Here is an 18,459-nt window from a genome sequence, read left to right on the forward strand (position 1 = left end):
GATTGAAAAAATTAACTATGTGTTCTGTAGATTTGAATCCCGCAACCATGTCATCTATATATCTGTACAAGTATAGTGGTGGATGTAATGCTGTGTTAATTGCTTTTGTTTCAACTTGTATCATAAAAATATTGGCTAGAACTGGTGATACTGGGTTGCCCATGCTTATGCCATTGTTTGTATATTGTTTTGGTTGTTGAACATGAAGTTTGTCTTTATCGTGGTGAATTCTATGAGGGTTGCTAATTGGTTACTGGGAATGTCTATAGTTGGGTTAGGGTCTCGGATATGGAGTTGTAAGGCTATCTTGCAGGCTCCAGTGATTGGAACTTCTGTAAAGAGTGATATAACATCGAAACTGGCAATTAAGGCTTTATGATTAAGTTGATTTAGATTAGACTTGAAATTAAAAGAGTCTTTGATGAATGAGCTGGCTGATGTTACATATTTGGAGAATGCCCATGCTATGTATTTTCCAAGATTGTAATTAAACGATTCATATGTTGACATTATCGGTCGTAATGGACAATCTGGTTTATGAGGTTTGGGGATGCCGTATATTTGTGGTGTGCGTGAGTCGGTTTTACGTAGGTAGGAATAAAGTGTTTGTGAAATTGTGTTGGCTTTTTTCATTTGTAGTAGTAATTTGTTCAGTTGCGTCTCGCGTGTCTTTGTTGGATTTATGTGTATTGGTTTAAATTTGTTCGTGTCTGATAGGATGTTCTCTACTTCCTGTGATGTTATAGACATAGATATTAAATACATACAAGTTCACTATATTTAATATAACTAGCGAAACAGACTGTGATTCCAAATCGTTTCTTTAACTCATTTTGGATAAGTGCTTGTATAGTATAAATCTCTTTAAAATGTAAGTTGCGTTTCTTAAAGCGAATCTGACTTGCATTGTATTTAATTAAAGTAAAAAAAAAAAAGAGTTGTGAAACTTTGTGAACATTCTAGGATTATATAACAAAAAAGGCTGAATACTTTGAGGTACGAAAGAGTAGTTTACTATCATCTGAAAATTACCCAGCAGATGTGATCCATAATCCAAGTTCTGTATATAAGCTCTGGTTGAACTTTGAATTCGAACTACAAAAGTTGAAAAAAACATTGTTTCTGTGTGATTTTAATCACTGTTTCTTTCACATTTTCTAATAGAAACACACAAGGGCTGTATTTGCACAGCCGTTCCTTATTCTGAACTAATGAAGAAAAATAAACGCAACTGGTAAACAGCATTCGAGGCTGCTTTTGTCCAATCGAATAATGGGATTTGACTATCACTCTTACAGCTCACCTAGAAACCTCAAATTGCCGAGCGCAAATCTGCGATAACGGGTCGCAAACTATTAAACTTTGGATTCCCATATGGGGCATGTTATGTCATGCCTAACCCAATTTTGATTTCACGTTGCAACTTTCAAGTTTAGCTGATTAAATGTAAAAGAAATGTCGTTTGGTTTATCTCTTTAATTTGTTTTTAATTTCGATTACAGTAACAGTTGCTAACTCCGTGTCCTGGTGGTGTAATTTTTCGTTCCTTCACTCACTGTCACAAACGCCCACAGATACACATATTTTTATATATTTCATTACAAGTTATAGTTTGAACCTTTAATTAGACCACGCTAGAATATTGGCTTTGGTTGCAATAATATACATTTGGTATACAGCCAACATTCTGTTAATAAACTTAGAAAAAGTAGTTTTAATCTCCAGATAATGAAAAAAAAACATTTTATTTCAGACAATATTTCATCACTGTTGTTTTATCAGGAACCTGTTTGATGTGCAAATACGCATTAACTTATTAATTCGCCTGCTTTTGAAGCGTTGTTGCTCAAAATTTTTGTAACGTGCGTAGTCTGAATTGTTGTATTATTATCCTTGGTTTTTTGTTGTTCTAATATTCATAGTACAATTATAATACTAACTATATTACTGAACTGCCGTTTGACTTATATTACGTTTATGAAATACAAAGTTAATACCAATTTCAAAATACATGTCATTGCTTTTGCCTCAAAAATAAATAAATCAGGCGGTTGAGAAACAAAATATATGAATTCATGGGTAACAAACTTTGCTGCCTGTACAGTAATGAAATGTTACAGCTGCGTATTTTATTATAGAGATTGCAAAAACATAGCGTGATCTGTAGAATATCGGTGGTAGGGAAGAAGGTTTTAAAACTGTGTGATATACAGGGTGGCCCGTAAGTCCCTACCCATCCATATATCTTATGTATCCAGTGTATCTGTGTGCTATCCCTCATCTCGCTGCATAATATGCGACGCCTTGTTGTATGAGACATTGTCCTCAACATAACAGGGGTTATTGTTCCAAATGCAGCGGTAACAGCTGCCTTCAACTCATCATTAGTATTATAACGTTGTTTATAATAACGTATGGATGGGTAGGGACTTACAGGCCACCCTGTACTACTGTACGCAGGTTATGGGTTATGATATTAAAGATGCTAGGTGTTATACATGTATTTATACGTGCTCCAACGGGAGTTTGGTTACATGTACCATCCTTTGCATTTTAGTTTTGCATTTATTTTGTTTATGAGCAAACTTTGTATATTTTTTCTTTTCAAATTTTTTTTTGTAAACTCGAAACTGCAAATGGGTTTTTGTTGTCTAGGTTTAAGGTTCTGTGTTTGTATAAGAAGTGTTCGAAAAAATGAAATAAGTTAAGACAACGGTGTAGAAATATTTCTACAAAGACCATTCCTCAGGATGAATCGTCATATATTGCACTTCATATATTTTTATATATTATTTCGATTTTATCATAAAAAGACGATAATATTTTTTCCTATATATTTAATGTTGAGTCATTAGTGTACTGTAAATGACTGAGTGAAGCCAGTAATGTCCCCCAGGAAACGAAGTGACGTTATGAGCAAGGTCTGAGACGGATGAATAGGCCTGTTCTGGATTGGAATATATAAAAACAAGAATAGGCTTAGACATTACCCATGATTAACACGACAGTTCCTCTCGATTTACAGAATAAGCGTTGTTCGACAGTCCTGTACTAAACTCTATTTATTTAAAAATATTTAATTTGTACTCCATGGAAGTTTTATCAATTATTAATAGTGGCTGTTCAATAAAGATACTTGTATTGCTTTATTGGATATAGTTCATAAATTATGTTAGGACAAATAATAATTAAATTTGATAAGATATTTAACAAGTTGTGGTTATGTGTATGAAGAGCAGAGCTTACATTGTGCCAATTTTTATTGTATTTTAATGTACTTCCGGTGTAAATAAATATCGGGGTTATTGGTTGACCTGCTATTACGTAGCGTTACGTCATCGATCAAAAATTGATATGTTTTATCTTTTATATGTCAAGAAAGGTGACAGAAGAATTTTTTTAACAATGTATCACATTTTGGTACGTAATTATTTTATTACTTATCTTTAATAAAATGTCGGTGTTCCGTAGTGTATATTAAGTTATCAAAAGCGCCCCCTTTAGAGTAACAGAAACAGTCGTCAAATTTTCCACTCAGGAAAGGTAGAAATTTTTAAATTGGTGACAAAAGTAAAAAAAATTGAACTTAATTAATTTAATTCTTTTAAAAATGGTCATTAAACAAACTAAAACAAATTTAAAAATCTTTAAAAGTTTCATTTTTCATTAAATGATACAGTGCTGAAATCAGGGGGTCGATTCCCCTCGCTAAACATAGCAGATAGCCCGATATGGCTTTCATATAAGAAAACAGACGATTAAATGATACAAAATGAGTTTATTACATATAAAAAGCTAAAAAATAATACGTAATAGATATGACTAGATGTTCCAGACGCCCAGACCCTCTTGGTTACGCCTCTGAAAGATGGAATTGTTTTGAATATCTGTTATTCATTATTAGTACATTTCAGTTTCCGCATGTCCTACGATACTGTTCAAATCCACGAGAAAAAAAAAGTATGTTTCTTTGTTCTTGAATTTCGCGCAAAGCTACTCGAGGGCTATCTGCGCTAGCCGTCCCTAATTTAACAGTGTAAGACTAGAGGGAAGGCAGCTAGTCATCACCGCCAACTCTTGGGCTACTCTTTTACCAACGAATAGTGGGATTGACCGTCACATTATAACGCCCCCACGGCTGGGAGGGCGAGCATGTTTGGCGCGACGGGGATACGAACCCGAATTTATTTGGAATATCATCAGCTGTATTATTTTTAATCAATGTACAAGCTTTAGGCACATTTACTTAAATCATCTTCACGTACGAGCCAGCTAATAAATAACAGGATTTCACGCTCATACAAATATGCATACTCATATTAACAGCTTGAAGAGTTACTTAAGTTATTTTATATTATTAAAAGCGTACAAGCATTTATTTAGATTGTCGTGATCCTACACGAAACACTAAAATTTGTTTTCGAGTTACAATCCTGTTGCCCAAGCAAACAATATTATGCACATGTAATAATTCCGAGAACCGGATAACCTTCACGTAAGGTTCAAAACGCCATCTTACGCTAATAGAAGGAGAGTTGCGTATTTGTTTAGCGAGCTATAGAACTCTTCCTACATTCCAGGGCCCAGCATGGCCAAGCGTGCTAAGGCGTGCGACTCGTAACCTGAGGGTCGCGGGTTCGCATCCCCGTCGCGCCAAACATGCTCGCCCTATCAGCCGTGGGGGCGTTATAAAGTGACGGTCAATCCCACTATTCGTTGGTAAAAGAGTAGCCCAAGAGTTGGCGGTGATGACTAGCTGCCTTCCCTCTAGTCTTACACTACTAAATTAGGGACGGCTAGCGCAGATAGCCCTCGAGGAGCTTTGTGCGAAATTAAAAACAAACAAACCTACATTGCATGTTCTAGTGAAACCAGATCACCTTCACCTACACGAGGTAGCAATATCGTAGTTTGATAGTTCATAGACTGACCAATCACATTAAACTTCCTCATCTTAAAAGTTGTTTAAAAGTTCTAAAGTTTACACAGACTCACATGAGACGTCAACTCAAATGGAAAAGTTATTTATAAAATGTAACGTACGTGTACTGATGAAATGTTAACATTATTGTATATGTATTATTGTGTTAGGTACCTTACCGTTTATGTGGTACCCGCAGCTTACGCTTCTTTCTCTACGAGATTCCTTGTTTTGTTCTTCCATGAGAATCTCCGTATACAGAACTGCCACAGACAGCTAATGTTTACGTTTTCGACATTTACGGTCTCTCTTCGAAAAGTGCGTTCTTCACGAGCTATCTAATAACGATGAAGAAGACAGTTCCGCTTGTACTCGTTTATGACCACTGTAACCAACTCAGACAAGTCGACTTCGAGTGAGGGGAATACCATGTTGTTTTCATGTCTAACACTTGCTCTCTCTCCCCCTTTCCCTTGCACAGGGGGTGAAAACAACAACAAAAATAATCGTTGATGGTTCTTATTCAACAAACTGTGATGTACTTTATAGTATCTATAATAATCTCACTAAATGAATAAAATTATATATATTTATAATCACAACGGTTTTTGTTACTACAGCAGAGTATGTAGGCCTAGCCAGTACTTCAAAAAAGAACGGAAAAAGTTTGGCTCGCGAAAGCAAACTAGGGTAATACCCTCAAGGCCTGGCATGGCCAAGCGCGTAAGGCGTGAGACTCGTAATCCGAGGGTCGCGGGTTCGCGCCCGAGTCGCGCTAAACATGCTCGCCTCCCAGCCGTGGGGGCGTATAATGTGACGGTCAATCCCACTATTCGTTGGTAAAAGAATAGCCCAAGAGTTGGCGGTGGGTGGTGATGACTAGCTGCCTTCCCTCTAGTCTTACACTGCTAAATTAGGGACGGCTAGCACAGATAGCCCTCGAGTAGCTTTTTGCGAAATTCCAAAAAAAACAAAAAACAATACCCTCAAAATGTTTAACTCTCAAAGGGAAAGTAAAACAAGCGGTACAGGAACTAATTTATTTGGAATAAAATTACCGAGTTTATTTTTGTAGTTTTGAGGGAATATGCCAAGTATAGAATTTATTTAAACTTATTTAATTTTAGGCATACAGAGTGCAATATTTACGATAACAAAGTTCGGTTAGGTTAACGTGAAATCATCAAATAGAAAGATTTGATGCAGCAAGGTTAATTTAGTGAAATGTTATGTCCTTAAATATTATGTTTTGCATACCTGCAATCAAATAAATTTGAAGTTTTATACAACAGGGGTACTTCCTTTAATAACATAAATATTTGTTTCTTTGGTTTGGTCTATTTTGAATTTCGCGCAAAGCTACACAAGGGCTATCCGCGTTAGCCGTCCCTAATTTAGCAGCATAAAACTAGAGGGAAGGCAGCTAGTCATCACCATCCACCACTAACTCTTAGGCTACTCTTTTACCAAGGAATAGTGAGATTAACCGTCACATTATAATGCCCCCCACGGCTGAAAGGGAGAGCGCGTTTGGTGCAATAGGGATTCGAACCCACGACCCCCAGATTACGATTCGAGCATCTTAACCACCTGGCCATTCCAGGCCTTTACTCATAATTATTACAAAAAACTTTGTTTGTTTATAGTTAAGCGCAAGGTGAATTATGGTGTTTCAAAGTTTAAATTAAATAATTCATTTATCCTGCAGATATTAGTAAGACGTTTTAACCATTGACTGTTATTATTATATTTGATGGGATCACACTGACTGCAAACTACAATGTGCTTAAAACGGTATATTATTGTACTCAAAATTTTTCATTGTTTTTGAAAATACAAAAAAGATGTATTATTACAAATTACGTAAATTGATAATTAACAAAATAATACGTATTGGGGTCGTATAGGTCTGACTTTTGTAGGAGTTAAGTCATTTTGATACTCACGTTAGACAGAGCATAGATAGCCTATTTTGTAGCTCTACGCTTAACAACAAGGAATCGATACTTTTTAGCCGCAACACAGTATTTTACAGGATGGTTCTGAGTTTGTTTTTATTTATAATGTACAAACCTTTAGCTCACACCTCCGTTATCTTTTGACCGATTTGAGATCTAATTACAGTTTTGAATTCAGGAGTTTAGATCGTTTCGATTGATGCATTTAACAATGCTCAAGGCCTCGTAGGTTATTTTACTTTAATACTACTTAAGGGTAGACTAGTAGATTCATAATGAATAATAATACTGAATCAGTATACGCGCATCCCATTCTTCGTATTGCTGGCGCACAAAAATATAGCGAATAAAAACTGGGGGAAAACAAATCTCTGGTAGATAAATTTGTTTTAATCATCCCTAAAAAAATCGTCAAGTGCCACGGCTATTTAGGATTCCTCCATGTTTCTTTAATATAAGTAAATATGTACGCATAGATTACTTATTCACCATAGTTAGAGGTTATCTCTTGCCTAACAGGAACAATCAACCTAGAAGTAAGTGTTTTATCGTATATTTATGTCCAATGTACGTAATATCTAAGTGTAGTTTCCATTAATGCTAGGCCCTGCATGGCCAGATGATTAGGGTTATGGACTCGTAATCTGAGGGTTTGAATTCGGAAACTCCGTCATGCCAGAGATACTCGCCTTTTCAGCCGTGAGGGCGTTATAATGTTTTGATCAATCGCACTATTCCTTGGCAAACGAGTAGCTCATGAGTTAGCGATGGGTGGTGATGACTAGCTGCCTTCCTTCTAGCTTCACACTATTAAATAAGGGATAAGGACTAGCGCAGATAGTCCTCGTGTCGTTTTGCGCCATGTGAAGAAAACAATTAATGTTTTTCTTCCGAGTATTACGTAATGTATATAATTTTGAATCGCTTGAAACTGGGAAAATTATAATTTAAATGTAGAACTTAAATAAATGTTTGAAACCTTCTCGATAAGATAACAAGATATTAATTCGTTCATCAATTCTGAGTTGATGTAGATACAATTCGTTTTACAGGGAGATAGCTGGCTCTGTGTTATTTGTTGATCACACGCCGAATTTTCCACCGCTGAAGTTATATAATGTTTTCGTAAAAATACTAATGTCTCAGTAATGTCGAGGAAACCCACTTGTAGAGAAATATATTAGCAAAAACGGCTCGTTTGGGTTGAGAAAATATTTTACATAGAAGAGCGAACAACGTTTCGACCTTCTTCGGTCATCGTCAGGTTCACAAAGAAAGAGGTAACTGACCGGAAGCTGACCACATGTTTGAAAGGTGTTGTGTAACTGAGTGTCGGAATGTAGAGGGCGGTATTAGATGTTTGAATATATAATTTTATTTATTTTATTATATTAATATAGGTATAAAGGCGTTCCTTTATATTGGTTTATTTTGGGTTTAAGTTGTTGTATAAGTAAGGCTTCTTTAATTTTGCGTTTGTTTATGTTTGTTTCTTTATTTAGTATTTGAGTGTTTTCTATGGTTATGTTGTGTTTATTTGACTTGCAGTGTTCGAAAACGTGTGAAGGTGACTTTTTTATGGTTTTTGAATCTGGTTTCCATTTTTCTACTTGTTTCTCCAATATAGAAGTCGTGGCAGTTATCACATTGTATTTTATAAATAATGTTGGTGTGGTGTTTGTCAGTGTAGTTTTTACATAGTATAGACCTCAGTTTTGTGCCTGGTTTTTGAATAAATTTGGTATTAACTGGAATGTCATATTTTGTTACTAGTTTTTGCCAAATGTTCGTTATTTGTCTGCTGATATCAGGAATATGGTATACAGCAGTATATGGTTTCGTGAGTTTTTTGATTCGTGACATATATTTACTTTTGTTGGTTGATTTTGCTTTCTGTCTAGGTGTGTGCGTATAATGTTTTCTACGGTTTGTGGAGGAAACTTATTGATATTGATGAAGTATTGTTTTATTTTGTCTAATTCATAGTTAATTTTATCTGGTGAGCATAGTTGTATGGCTGTGTTTATTTGGTTTCTTAGTATGTTGAGTTTTTGTTTTGTTTCATGTGCTGAGTTCCAAGGAATGTATAGTCAAGTATGGGTGATTATTCGGTGGATTTCTGTTTTGAATTATGTGTCGGTTCTTGTAATTTTGAGGTTAAGAAATGATATTTGATTGCTTTCTTCCTGTTCACATGTGAAGTTAATGTTGGGATGTATAGAGTTAATGTGATTGAAAAAATTAACTATGTGTTCTGTAGATTTGAATCCCGCAACCGTGTCATCTACATATCTGTACCAGTATAGTGGTGGATGTAATGCTGTGTTAATTGCTTGTGTTTCAACTTGTGTCATAAAAATATTGGCTAGAGCTGGTGATACTGGGTTTCCCATGCTTAGGCCATTTGTTTGTATATAGTTTTGGTTGTTGAACATGAAGTTTGTCTTTATCGTGGTGAATTCTATGAGGGTTGCTAACTGGTTACTGGGAATGTCTATAGTTGGGTTAGGGTCTCGGATATGGAGTTGTAAGGCTATCTTGCAGGCTCCAGTGATTGGAACTTCTGTAAAGAGTGATATAACATCGAAACTGGCAATTAAGGCTTTATGATTAAGTTGATTTAGATTAAACTTGAAATTAAAAGAGTCTTTGATGAATGAGCTGGCTAATGTTACATATTTGGAGAATGCCCATGCTATGTATTTTTCAATATTGTAATTAAACGATTGATATGTTGACATTATCGGTCGTAATGGACAATCTGGTTTATGAGGTTTGGGGATGCCATATATTTGTGGTGTGCGTGAGTCGGTTTTACGTAGGTAGGAATAAAGTGTTTGTGAAATTGTGTTGGCTTTTTTCATTTGTAATAGTAATTTGTTCAGTTGCGTCTCGCGTGTCTTTGTTGGATTTATGTGTATTGGTTTAAATTTGTTCGTGTCTGATAGGATGTTCTTCTCACAAAGATGTAGAGCCAAGAATGCCGAAAAGTACAGAAATAAGGTAGGTATGAAGATACAAAACACATACAAAAATCACTACATAAAAACCAAATATTTCCAAGAATAGCTTTATCAAGAACTAAATGTTAACTTCTTGTCAGTTGCATGAAGTTTGAATCAAAGAACTCAAACTCAAGAACTACATAATGCTATAGAGTCTTATAATAGCTGATAACGATTAGCAGTAAGATTGACTCAGTATTTACTGGCTACTTACGTTTACCTTCTGAAATAGTCTCGAATATCCAATAATACAACTTTACAAAATTCAAAATAAAAATTTTGAATGTGTACTTTTTTAAAAAAACGAAAGTTCAGTTTCACTTTTATATAAAGTTGTGATCAGTAATTTCGCTAATTTAAAAATTGCAGTACTTATAACCAACATAACACGACTATCATTTCATCAAATATGAACTCTAAAAACCAAATATTATATGAAATGTAAGATATCAAACATAATAGAAAGCGCCAAAATGGCACTTTGTCACTTTGGAATCCTGACGTTCTCTACTTCCTGTGATGTTATAGACTTAGATATTAAATACATACAAGTTCACTATATTTAATATAAGTGGCGAAACAGACTGTGATTCCAAATCGTTTCTTTAACTAATTTTGGATAAGTGCTTGTATAGTATAAATCTCTTTGAAATGTAAGTTGTGTTTCTTAAAGCGAATCTGACAGCCGTTCCTTATTTTAAACTAAGAAAGAAAAAGAAACGCAACTGGTAAACAGCATTCGAGGCTGCTTTTGTCCAATCGAATAATGGGATTTGACTGTCACTCTTACAGCTCACCTAGAAACCTCAAATTGCCGAGCGCAAATCTGCGATAACGGGTCGCAAACTATTAAACTTTGGATTCCCATATGGGGCATGTTATGTCATGCCTAATCCAATTTTGATTTCACGTTAAAACTTTCAAGTTTAGCTGATTAAATGTAAAAAGAAATGTCGTTTGGTTTAACTCTTTAATTTGTTTTTTTATTTCGATTACAGTAACAGTTGTTAACTCCGTGTCCTGGTGGTGTAAATTTTCGTTCCTTCACTCACTGTCACAAACGCCCACAGATACACATATTTTTATATATTTCATTACAAGTTATAGTTTGAACCTTTAATTCGACCACGCTAGAATATTGGCTTTGGTTGCAATAATATACATTTGGTATACAGCCAAAATTCTGTTAATAAACTTAGAAAAAAGTAGTTTTAATCTCCAGATAATGAAAAAAAAAAACATTTTATTTCAGACAATATTTCGTCACTGTTGTTTTATCAGGAACCTGTTTGATGTGCAAATACGCATTAACTTATTAATTCTGTGATCTCTTGAGATATTATTACAATATTATATTATTACATCATTAAATTTTGTTTTATTTGTTGTATTTCTGTATATACCCCCTCTTTGAGGAGGGATGAATAAAGAGAACAAAATAAGCCTGCTTTTGAAGCTTTGTTGCTCGAAAGTTTCGTAACGTGCGTAGTCTGAATTGTTGTATTATTATTCTTGGTTCTTTGTTGTTCTAATATTCATAGTACAATTATAATACTAACTATATTACTGTACTGCCGTTTGACTTATATTACGTATATGAAATACAAAGTTAATACCAATTTCAAAATACATGTCATTGCTTTTGCTTCAAAATAAATAAATCAGGCGGTTGAGAAACAAAATATTTGAGTTGATGGGTAACAAACTTTGCTACCTGTACTGTAATGAAATGTTACAGCTGAGTATTTTATTATAGAGATTGCAAAAACATAGCGTGGTCTGTTGAATATCGGTGGTGGGGAAGAAGGTTTTAAAACTGTGTGATATACAGGGTGGCCCGTAAGTCCCTACCCATCCATATATCTTATGTATCCAGTGTATCTGTGTGCTATCCCTCATCTCGCTGCATAATATGCGACGCCTTGTTGTATGAGACATTGTCCTCAACATAACAGGGGTTATTGTTCCAAATGCAGCGGTAACAGCTGCCTTCAACTCATCATTAGTATTATAACGTTGTTTATAATAACGTATGGATGGGTAGGGACTTACAGGCCACCCTGTACTACTGTACGCAGGTTATGGGTTATGATATTAAAGATGCTAGGTGTTATACATGTATTTATACGTGCTCCAACGGGAGTTTGGTTACATGTACCATCCTTTGCATTTTAGTTTTGCATTTATTTTGTTTATGAGCAAACTTTGTATATTTTTTCTTTTCAAATTTTTTTTTGTAAACTCGAAACTGCAAATGGGTTTTTGTTGTCTAGGTTTAAGGTTCTGTGTTTGTATAAGAAGTGTTCGAAAAAATGAAATAAGTTAAGACAACGGTGTAGAAATATTTCTACAAAGACCATTCCTCAGGATGAATCGTCATATATTGCACTTCATATATTTTTATATATTATTTCGATTTTATCATAAAAAGACGATAATATTTTTTCCTATATATTTAATGTTGAGTCATTAGTGTACTGTAAATGACTGAGTGAAGCCAGTAATGTCCCCCCAGGAAACGAAGTGACGTTATGAGCAAGGTCTGAGACGGATGAATAGGCCTGTTCTGGATTGGAATATATAAAAACAAGAATAGGCTTAGACATTACCCATGATTAACACGACAGTTCCTCTCGATTTACAGAATAAGCGTTGTTCGACAGTCCTGTACTAAACTCTATTTATTTAAAAATATTTAATTTGTACTCCATGGAAGTTTTATCAATTATTAATAGTGGCTGTTCAATAAAGATACTTGTATTGCTTTATTGGATATAGTTCATAAATTATGTTAGGACAAATAATAATTAAATTTGATAAGATATTTAACAAGTTGTGGTTATGTGTATGAAGAGCAGAGCTTACATTGTGCCAATTTTTATTGTATTTTAATGTACTTCCGGTGTAAATAAATATCGGGGTTATTGGTTGACCTGCTATTACGTAGCGTTACGTCATCGATCAAAAATTGATATGTTTTATCTTTTATATGTCAAGAAAGGTGACAGAAGAATTTTTTTAACAATGTATCACATTTTGGTACGTAATTATTTTATTACTTATCTTTAATAAAATGTCGGTGTTCCGTAGTGTATATTAAGTTATCAAAAGCGCCCCCTTTAGAGTAACAGAAACAGTCGTCAAATTTTCCACTCAGGAAAGGTAGAAATTTTTAAATTGGTGACAAAAGTAAAAAAAATTGAACTTAATTAATTTAATTCTTTTAAAAATGGTCATTAAACAAACTAAAACAAATTTAAAAATCTTTAAAAGTTTCATTTTTCATTAAATGATACAGTGCTGAAATCAGGGGGTCGATTCCCCTCGCTAAACATAGCAGATAGCCCGATATGGCTTTCATATAAGAAAACAGACGATTAAATGATACAAAATGAGTTTATTACATATAAAAAGCTAAAAAATAATACGTAATAGATATGACTAGATGTTCCAGACGCCCAGACCCTCTTGGTTACGCCTCTGAAAGATGGAATTGTTTTGAATATCTGTTATTCATTATTAGTACATTTCAGTTTCCGCATGTCCTACGATACTGTTCAAATCCACGAGAAAAAAAAAGTATGTTTCTTTGTTCTTGAATTTCGCGCAAAGCTACTCGAGGGCTATCTGCGCTAGCCGTCCCTAATTTAACAGTGTAAGACTAGAGGGAAGGCAGCTAGTCATCACCGCCAACTCTTGGGCTACTCTTTTACCAACGAATAGTGGGATTGACCGTCACTTTATAACGCCCCCACGGCTGATAGGGCGAGCATGTTTGGCGCGACGGGGATGCGAACCCGCGACCCTCAGGTTACGAGTCGCACGCCTTAGCACGCTTGGCCATGCTGGGCCCTGGAATGTAGGAAGAGTTCTATAGCTCGCTAAACAAATACGCAACTCTCCTTCTATTAGCGTAAGATGGCGTTTTGAACCTTACGTGAAGGTTATCCGGTTCTCGGAATTATTACATGTGCATAATATTGTTTGCTTGGGCAACAGGATTGTAACTCGAAAAACAAATTTTAGTGTTTCGTGTAGGATCACGACAATCTAAATAAATGCTTGTACGCTTTTAATAATATAAAATAACTTAAGTAACTCTTCAAGCTGTTAATATGAGTATGCATATTTGTATGAGCGTGAAATCCTGTTATTTATTAGCTGGCTCGTACGTGAAGATGATTTAAGTAAATGTGCCTAAAGCTTGTACATTGATTAAAAATAATACAGCTGATGATATTCCAAATAAATTCGGGTTCGTATCCCCGTCGCGCCAAACATGCTCGCCCTCCCAGCCGTGGGGGCGTTATAATGTGACGGTCAATCCCACTATTCGTTGGTAAAAGAGTAGCCCAAGAGTTGGCGGTGATGACTAGCTGCCTTCCCTCTAGTCTTACACTACTAAATTAGGGACGGCTAGCGCAGATAGCCCTCGAGGAGCTTTGTGCGAAATTAAAAAACAAACAAACCTACATTGCATGTTCTAGTGAAACCAGATCACCTTCACCTACACGAGGTAGCAATATCGTAGTTTGATAGTTCATAGACTGACCAATCACATTAAACTTCCTCATCTTAAAAGTTGTTTAAAAGTTCTAAAGTTTACACAGACTCACATGAGACGTCAACTCAAATGGAAAAGTTATTTATAAAATGTAACGTACGTGTACTGATGAAATGTTAACATTATTGTATATGTATTATTGTGTTAGGTACCTTACCGTTTATGTGGTACCCGCAGCTTACGCTTCTTTCTCTACGAGATTCCTTGTTTTGTTCTTCCATGAGAATCTCCGTATACAGAACTGCCACAGACAGCTAATGTTTACGTTTTCGACATTTACGGTCTCTCTTCGAAAAGTGCGTTCTTCACGAGCTATCTAATAACGATGAAGAAGACAGTTCCGCTTGTACTCGTTTATGACCACTGTAACCAACTCAGACAAGTCGACTTCGAGTGAGGGGAATACCATGTTGTTTTCATGTCTAACACTTGCTCTCTCTCCCCCCTTTCCCTTGCACAGGGGGTGAAAACAACAACAAAAATAATCCTTGATGGTTCTTATTCAACAAACTGTGATGTTCTTTATAGTATCTATAATAATCTCACTAAATGAATAAAATTATATATATTTATAATCACAACGGTTTTTGTTACTACAGCAGAGTATGTAGGCCTAGCCAGTACTTCAAAAAAGAACGGAAAAAGTTTGGCTCGCGAAAGCAAACTAGGGTAATACCCTCAAGGCCTGGCATGGCCAAGCGCGTAAGGCGTGAGACTCGTAATCCGAGGGTCGCGGGTTCGCGCCCGAGTCGCGCTAAACATGCTCGCCCTCCCAGCCGTGGGGGCGTATAATGTGACGGTCAATCCCACTATTCGTTGGTAAAAGAATAGCCCAAGAGTTGGCGGTGGGTGGTGATGACTAGCTGCCTTCCCTCTAGTCTTACACTGCTAAATTAGGGACGGCTAGCACAGATAGCCCTCGAGTAGCTTTTTGCGAAATTCCAAAAAAAACAAAAAACAATACCCTCAAAATGTTTAACTCTCAAAGGGAAAGTAAAACAAGCGGTACAGGAACTTATTTATTTGGAATAAAATTACTGAGTTTTATTTCTGTAGTTTTTGGGGAATATGCCAATTATAGAATTTATTTAAACTTATTTAATTTTAGGCATACAGAGTGCAATATTTACGATAACAAAGTTCGGTTAGGTTAACGTGAAATCATCAAATAGAAAGATTTGATGCAGCAAGGTTAATTTAGTGAAATGTTATGTCCTTAAATATTATGTTTTGCATACCTGCAATCAAATAAATTTGAAGTTTTATACAACAGGGGGTACTTCCTTTAATAACATAAATATTTGTTTCTTTGGTTTGGTCTATTTTGAATTTCGCGCAAAGCTACACAAGGGCTATCCGCGTTAGCCGTCCCTAATTTAGCAGCATAAAACTAGAGGGAAGGCAGCTAGTCATCACCATCCACCACTAACTCTTAGGCTACTCTTTACCAAGGAATAGTGAGATTAACCGTCACATTATAATGCCCCCACGGCTGAAAGGGAGAGCGCGTTTGGTGCAATAGGGATTCGAACCCACGACCCCAGATTACGATTCGAGCATCTTAACCACCTGGCCATTCCAGGCCTTTACTCATAATTATTACAAAAAACTTTGTTTGTTTATAGTTAAGCGCAAGGTGAATTATGGTGTTTCAAAGTTTAAATTAAATAATTCATTTATCCTGCAGATATTAGTAAGACGTTTTAACCATTGACTGTTATTATTATATTTGATGGGATCACACTGACTGCAAACTACAATGTGCTTAAAACGGTATATTATTGTACTCAAAATTTTTCATTGTTTTTGAAAATACAAAAAGATGTATTATTACAAATTACGTAAATTGATAATTAACAAAATAATACGTATTGGGGTCGTATAGGTCTGACTTTTGTAGGAGTTAAGTCATTTTGATACTCACGTTAGACAGAGCATAGATAGCCTATTTTGTAGCTCTACGCTTAACAACAAGGAATCGATACTTTTTAGCCGCAACACAGTATTTTACAGGATGGTTCTGAGTTTGTTTTTATTTATAATGTACAAACCTTTAGCTCACACCTCCGTTATCTTTTGACCGATTTGAGATCTAATTACAGTTTTGAATTCAGGAGTTTAGATCGTTTCGATTGATGCATTTAACAATGCTCAAGGCCTCGTAGGTTATTTTACTTTAATACTACTTAAGGGTAGACTAGTAGATTCATAATGAATAATAATACTGAATCAGTATACGCGCATCCCATTCTTCGTATTGCTGGCGCACAAAAATATAGCGAATAAAAACTGGGGAAAACAAATCTCTGGTAGATAAATTTGTTTTAATCATCCCTAAAAAATCGTCAAGTGCCACGGCTATTTAGGATTCCTCCATGTTTCTTTAATATAAGTAAATATGTACGCATAGATTACTTATTCACCATAGTTAGAGGTTATCTCTTGCCTAACAGGAACAATCAACCTAGAAGTAAGTGTTTTATCGTATATTTATGTCCAATGTACGTAATATCTAAGTGTAGTTTCCATTAATGCTAGGCCCTGCATGGCCAGATGATTAGGGTTATGGACTCGTAATCTGAGGGTTTGAATTCGGAAACTCCGTCATGCCAGAGATACTCGCCTTTTCAGCCGTGAGGGCGTTATAATGTTTTGATCAATCGCACTATTCCTTGGCAAACGAGTAGCTCATGAGTTAGCGATGGGTGGTGATGACTAGCTGCCTTCCTTCTAGCTTCACACTATTAAATAAGGGATAAGGACTAGCGCAGATAGTCCTCGTGTCGTTTTGCGCCATGTGAAGAAAACAATTAATGTTTTTCTTCCGAGTATTACGTAATGTATATAATTTTGAATCGCTTGAAACTGGGAAAATTATAATTTAAATGTAGAACTTAAATAAATGTTTGAAACCTTCTCGATAAGATAACAAGATATTAATTCGTTCATCAATTCTGAGTTGATGTAGATACAATTCGTTTTACAGGGAGATAGCTGGCTCTGTGTTATTTGTTGATCACACGCCGAATTTTCCACCGCTGAAGTTATATAATGTTTTCGTAAAAATACTAATGTCTCAGTAATGTCGAGGAAACCCACTTGTAGAGAAATATATTAGCAAAACGGCTCGTTTGGGTTGAGAAAATATTTTACATAGAAGAGCGAACAACGTTTCGACCTTCTTCGGTCATCGTCAGGTTCACAAAGAAAGAGGTAACTGACCGGAAGCTGACCACATGTTTGAAAGGTGTTGTGTAACTGAGTGTCGGAATGTAGAGGGCGGTATTAGATGTTTGAATATATAATTTTATTTATTTTATTATATTAATATAGGTATAAAGGCGTTCCTTTATATTGGTTTATTTTGGGTTTAAGTTGTTGTATAAGTAAGGCTTCTTTAATTTTGCGTTTGTTTATGTTTGTTTCTTTATTTAGTATTTGAGTGTTTTCTATGGTTATGTTGTGTTTATTTGACTTGCAGTGTTCGAAAACGTGTGAAGGTGACTTTTTATGGTTTTTGAATCTGGTTTCCATTTTTCTACTTGTTTCTCCAATATAGAAGTCGTGGCAGTTATCACATTGTATTTTATAAATAATGTTGGTGTGGTGTTTGTCAGTGTAGTTTTTACATAGTATAGACCTCAGTTTTGTGCCTGGTTTTTGAATAAATTTGGTATTAACTGGAATGTCATATTTTGTTACTAGTTTTTGCCAAATGTTCGTTATTTGTCTGCTGATATCAGGAATATGGTATACAGCAGTATATGGTTTCGTGAGTTTTTGATTCGTGACATATATTTACTTTTGTTGGTTGATTTTGCTTTCTGTCTAGGTGTGTGCGTATAATGTTTTCTACGGTTTGTGGAGGAAACTTATTGATATTGATGAAGTATTGTTTTATTTTGTCTAATTCATAGTTAATTTTATCTGGTGAGCATAGTTGTATGGCTGTGTTTATTTGGTTTCTTAGTATGTTGAGTTTTGTTTTGTTTCATGTGCTGAGTTCCAAGG

This window comes from Tachypleus tridentatus, chromosome 6 (assembly GCF_004210375.1).
Source record: "Tachypleus tridentatus isolate NWPU-2018 chromosome 6, ASM421037v1, whole genome shotgun sequence".
Classification (NCBI taxonomy): domain Eukaryota; kingdom Metazoa; phylum Arthropoda; class Merostomata; order Xiphosura; family Limulidae; genus Tachypleus; species Tachypleus tridentatus.